This window comes from Perca flavescens, chromosome 10 (genome assembly GCF_004354835.1).
Source record: "Perca flavescens isolate YP-PL-M2 chromosome 10, PFLA_1.0, whole genome shotgun sequence".
Lineage (NCBI taxonomy): Eukaryota > Metazoa > Chordata > Actinopteri > Perciformes > Percidae > Perca > Perca flavescens.
Genome location: NC_041340.1, coordinates 31,985,731 through 31,991,799, shown reverse-complemented (window position 1 = coordinate 31,991,799; position 6,069 = coordinate 31,985,731). Strand labels below are relative to the sequence as shown.

The 6,069-nt window shown below is 40.4% G+C and overlaps 1 long non-coding RNA gene across 1 annotated transcript; it reads left to right on the top strand.

Moving 5' to 3' along the window:
* The first annotated feature begins 933 nt into the window (after window positions 1-933).
* Window positions 934-5,817, top strand: LOC114563129 (uncharacterized). Its single transcript, XR_003693583.1, has 3 exons — window positions 934-1,398; window positions 3,272-3,455; window positions 4,241-5,817. It is a non-coding gene; the product is annotated as an uncharacterized LOC114563129 (long non-coding RNA).
* The last annotated feature ends 252 nt before the right edge of the window (window positions 5,818-6,069 follow it).

Sequence of the window (6,069 nt, the reverse complement as noted above, 5' to 3'; positions counted from 1 at the left end):
CTAAAAAGAGAATCATTATTGGCTTCAGGGGTAGGCTGCTAGAGGTTAAATACACTAAACTCAGTCGCATATGCACAACTATTTCCTTAACCTGTAAAACTCTGGGGTATATGTGGCACCATGGTTCCTACAGGTTGAGCAGAGAGACTCATACGGAGGTGGAAAACTGTGCTCAAAAGTATGTCAGTATGTGATCTTTAGATACATTGGTTTCAATGGTGGATGTTGAAAGCCATGATAAGCCAGGAAAATGTATGTACTGACCTTGTCAACATTGTTGTTTGACTTTTTCTTCAGGTAGCATTTCTTTTCCATGTTGTCCTGTAAAGATAAAGTTGGTAAGTCCATGAAACATATGGTTTTCAAATTTGTTTAAAGAATAAAGTGTTTTGCCTCGAGAAGAAAACAGTGCATAGATTACCTACCTCATTAAAAGGGAAGTATATGGACTGCCTCTTTTTTGGGATGGCTTTAACTGAAGTGGGCTTACCCAATAGCCTGACATGCCAGACCCACATCCAGATGTAGGGTCTGGGAACTCACCATTGACGGAGCTCGATCCGAGGGGCGGGATAAACGGTTGTCTTTCAAATTCCCTCTGCACGTAATAGGATAGTGCTACAACCAGGCAGAGCAACGAAGAAGGTAGCAAAGCTAGTTGATAGATAAAACTTTTGCCGTATCCGGTTGGCAAAATTCCGAACACATCTTCCTTTTTTAAGAATGATTTCTGTGCCGTTCTTTTATCAAAGAAAAGCTTAACTCCAAGTCTTCCAGAAGTCCGCTGTTCCCAGCAGCAGCAGCCATAAGCCCCGCCCACCGACTCTATACACAATGTGATTGGCCTGACCAGAGTTTGGTTTTTGCAGCTTGAAAGTCAACGGAGAGTGCCTAGACCCCCACTGGCTGCCAAATAAATTTGCTGCCACTAGGGGGAGTCTAGATTTCTAGGCTACTTACCCAAAGGTTTCACCTGTTTGATGACAATAACACAATATTGAATTATTAGCTTTCTGCTCCAGTGGGTTTGTAGTTACCTTGACATCAGTTCAGCTCTTTTCCTATTTGTTTTTCCTTGTGTTTGTATCTTGTGAACATGAACGCAGTACATATAGATCCATAAGTCAAGACAATTGATATCTTTGTTATGGGTTGGCTGTGTTCCCCCTTCCCGTGTGTGTGGTCCTTTCCCCCTCTTCCCCTGTTGTCTCTGTCTGTGTTGTGTTCACCTGCACCTGAGGCTGCGAGAGGCGTGGCTATGAGGATCTGGGTCAAGGGGCGTGGCCATTCACTCCTGCAGTTTCCACTCAGCTGCAGCTCATTCCATTCATCACCTCTGCGGCATTTCAACCCGGGCTGTTCACCTCTTCAGTGCCAGATTGTTAAACTACTCTTGTGGTAACTTGGCACTGTGTGTCATGCTCGTAACTTTGTATAATCTTAGTACTCCGTTTAATCCTGTTGTCCTTTGTTCAGAGCCTGCTCTGACACTGCTTCTACCTGCAATTTACCTGTGTGACCTGCTTCACTGCCCCTGCTGAGACCTGTCAAGCCATTAATCTGCCTCCGTGTTCTGGGTCATACAGCAAACCTAACAATCTTACATATTTGTGCAAAGCCAGACTAAATTTACCACAAAGTTGAGTGCATATATGAAGATGACACAAATAAAACCATTTCCTGGATGCTAGATATAAAATTTGAGTGTAAATAATCCCAAAATCTTTGTACTTTTTGAGAATTGTAAATTCATGATTTAAAGGCTGTAGGCTAATGTTTGCAGGTGTGAAGCTCTTAACATTTCTGTGTCCTTTCTGTGGCGGCACAAGAGCTGACAAAATCGAACACCGACAACCAGAGGTGTCAAAAGTATTCACATTCATTACTCAAGTAGAAGTATAGATACTAGGGTTTGAAAAGACTTTTGTAGAAGTTGAAGTATCAACTCAAGCTTTTTACTTAAGTAAAAGTGTAAAAGTACTGGTTTCAAAACTACTTAAAGTATAAAAGTAAAATTAATGTAAGGCAGAGATCTTCAACCATGGGTCCTCAAAGTTATTGCAGGGGGGCCTCCAAATTATTGTAAATTTTTGAGTGTTTTTATTATCTTTGAGTCTTTTAAAATTAAAATGCCTTAACATAATTCCAACATATTATTAGCAAATATAAATTCCCACTGATGATAGGCTTACTGGCTTATAGGTAAGGGAGTCTCGAAGATATCAGCCCACAGATACAGTTAATCCTAGTTTTACTGTGCCACATACAGTATGTAACATTAAAATATTATAAAATCATGCCAACAATTAATATTTTAATAGCTTAAGAAAAAAGGGTATGTAAGAACGCTTTAGGTTGCCCTAACTGTTATTGTAGGCCCAGTTTAATAGGCAACTTAATTTCATACAATATGTAGTAGGGGGTCCCTGCTACATCTCACTTTAAGTTAAGGGGTCCTTGGTTTAAAAAACATTGAAGACCCCTGATGTAAGGGGGAAACAATGCCATTAAGGACAACAGCTTAACCCCAAAACGTTAAGACAAAATCATATGACTATAATAATGTAATATTAAAATCATACCTGCAAACTCAGAAGGGCTGAAAAAGGTGACACCTCTCTGTGTCTGTGTTTTTCAGACAACGGCAGCTACAGGCTGGTGTTACAATCCTCTCCAGTGAAATACAGACACACTTTTACACCGTTTAGCTGTCAGAATTTTAACCGTGTTTACTCCCGCTGCTAGCTAACCGTGGGCTAACGTTAGCTGCTGCCAAATGTAGTGTTAACTAGCGTCCCGTGCGGCGATGTTTCAGTTCCCTCTAACGTCCGTTTTCGGAGCATCAGAGAGAAGCGCAGGCATCTAAGTGGCACCTAAATAAGGCACCGAAATCCGCGTTGCTATTCAGTCCAGTAAATAACGGTCGTTAAAGCACCGGTGGCGTATTAGCACCGGGTCTGTGCAGGTTTGATGGCGCGTACAAACCAATAGGGTGTCGGAATGACTATGTTTATACTTCTCATCGGTCCGTGTAATGCTTATCAGTTCAATTTTCTAAGCACAAACGGACATTTGGAAAAACAGAAAAATAAGTTCAAATATCCAATTTTTCATTTTTTTCCACCTTGACAAATTAAAAAATTGGATCTTTAACCTATTTTTCCAATTTTCTGTTTTCATTCAGATGATGAGAAATTTAGAAAATTACAAAATTGCATCTGGGCTCCAATTTTTCAATAATTCAATGATATTCTCTCCTGGTTCCACCTAGCTCCGCCCCGCTCCGCCCCCCACTCAGCGCAGCAGAGAGCAGCCAGACCAAGACGAACATGAGAATGGATGACGACCTGTTGGAAGTTGAATTTCCAAAGACTTTCAGCGTTCACCGAGAGGTGAAACGCTTGTCCATATCCAGCACAGACTTGAATCAAGATCGCCTAGTGTCTATATTTAAAGTAAGTAAGTTTGGTGCTTTTAACTTAATAGCTAATTTCATTTTAACCATGTTCACGGACTAGCTAGCTAGCTAAGTTAATGTTAACTAGCTAGCTAAGTCACTGTACAGTGTAGCACGTGCTTCAAAAAATTACCTAAATTAAAATGTTTCTAGGGTGTAGCCTACAGATGTGGTGTTTGTAACTACATACTAAGGCTATATATTTTGTCGATGTGCTACAAAACTATCAACCTCCGTAGCACTAAATTTGTAAAAGAAAAGTTCAAGTACAGCCCTGCTCGTGTTGATGGCGATTAGCAAACTGTTGATGGCTAAACTGCAGAGTATTGTAATAAACACTACGAAACGTGATGTACTCAAATTTACCTTAAATTACCCTTGAAAACATACAAAACCACTTAATTTATATTAAGTGGTCCTTATTTTTTATAAAATAGACCCTTAATTTTACCTTAAAATGCCATTTTAAGGTGTCACCCCTTAATCTAGCTACATTTAAGATGTAAAGTAAGGGGTTCCCTTTATTTGTTGTGATTAAGGAGTAATTAAGGACACTGTAAGTATATCTTAATTTTATTTTAAGATGTCAATTCAGGGATTCCTTGATTAAGGAGGGAAATCGGAAAAGTAAGGGTTAAATTCAGAAGGTTTTTCTCCATAATCGACCTTAATCTATGCACTACTTAATTATAGAAGGGTTTTAAGATCAAAAGTAAGGCATCTATTAGGGGTGATATTAAGGGGTTTTGTTTGGTAGTGAAACATGTCTGTATATTTCACCAGATGGAATTTATCTAGAAGATGACATCACCCACGACACATTTGTCCCATGACCAAAGGGATCCTTCCAGACAGAACTAATGAGAAATCAAGGATCATTTGCCGTTTGTGGATCAGCCACAGACTTTGCTGGTGTGCATCCTGGTGCGCATCACACATCTACAATCAACCAGCTGCCCTACAATCAACATCTGCGTCATGTCGACGCTGGATAATTACGAGAATATAATTCGGAATCTTGTTGAGAATTCAGATTATACTTGCAGGCATGTGCAAAACTTCTTACAGACGAACTTTGGACTTAACAGGGGGGCAAGCATCTCATCATTATACAAGTTTTGCACAGAGCACAACATACACAGACTTGATTATGCAAGACTAGGAAGGGAAGGGACACATCAACTTGTTGCGTCTGCGGCAGCCTCAAGTGGTCCTGTGTATGGGCGGAGGATGACGACCGGTTTACTGAGAGCGGCAGGGTTCCGGTTAGGTGAGAGAAGTGTCAGACATGCATGTCTCAGGCATGGGTTGTTTGACCAACTTAGAGTGGACTACGGCAGAGAATTTTACCTCTGTTTGTATCAGCAGGACAATCTGCAGGCATACAGAAGAAACACTACCAGACCACCATATATACAGAGCCAATCAAAGCAAAATTATACAGCAGAACGCAAGTGGGTAGAAGTTAATTCTAGAGTTAATTATCCCATAAAATCACGCTTATCAGAGATGGCAAATGAAGACCTGATTGACATGGATGATCAATGTACTAAGTTCGGCATCTCCGAATTTGCAGAGCTGTTGCAGAATTGGTATAAAGAAGTTTGTGTCTGCATGAAATGCCCATACAATTCCTCAGAAAGGCATTCCTGATGTGTTATTCCAAGTTCACAAGGCAACAACTTCAGTCCCTGAAGGTCTTCTCCCACCTGCGGAGGTTTTGGCTGCAGACTATACAATGTATGGAGGATGCCTTACACATCCAACAGTATATGGAACTGATCCTCTAGAGGGACAACCTGAACTGCAAGAGCAAAGGGAAGCACTGTTCTCAAACAGATATAACTTTGAAGATATATTTTGCTGTGCAGTTATTGGTCGTGCAGACCTGTTCAAAGAGGCTGTTATTGTAGATACTAGCTTTAGACTTTTGTGAAGAGATGACGTGAGTCAAGTTTATACAGGCAACCATGCAGCCATGTTAACTTAATGATGGACATCCATTTACCAGACTGACAACATGCAGTACTGCTGTAAAAAAAAACTATTTTGTCAAGACTTCTTTTGTCAAGTGTTTTCAGTTTTTGAAATTACTAACTTACATTTTGCACATTTCAAAAATGAAGTGAGAATGTGACATTGAGGTGCCTTTATTACAACATGGCAACAACTTCATTAACTGCAGTATTACACAAGTGAGTCTTAAAACATGTACAGTGCCCTCTACATTTATTTGTACTCCTGGTAAAATTTACTTGTGTTTTTACCTCTGACCTGGCTAAAAAATGTCTGAAAATTCCCGATTTGCAGTAAACCTAACAACTGAAACCTTTTCCCCTATGTTTCCATTGTAACCAGAGATGCTGGAGGGTGCCGACATTAAACTAGTTTGGAAATAACTTCAGTCAGGCCCCTAAATTGAACAAGTTTATTAGAGAAGGAGATGGCCTTACAATAAAGACACACGTCATTGTCACTGAGGTATTTCTGCACACATTCTCCACACCCTGCCAGCTGGCCACAGCAAGCTGTCACCAGCAAGAAAGTATCAGGGATCTGCATGCACATTCTGCAGGTCACAGACACTCGCAGAATTGAAACAACCTGAACAC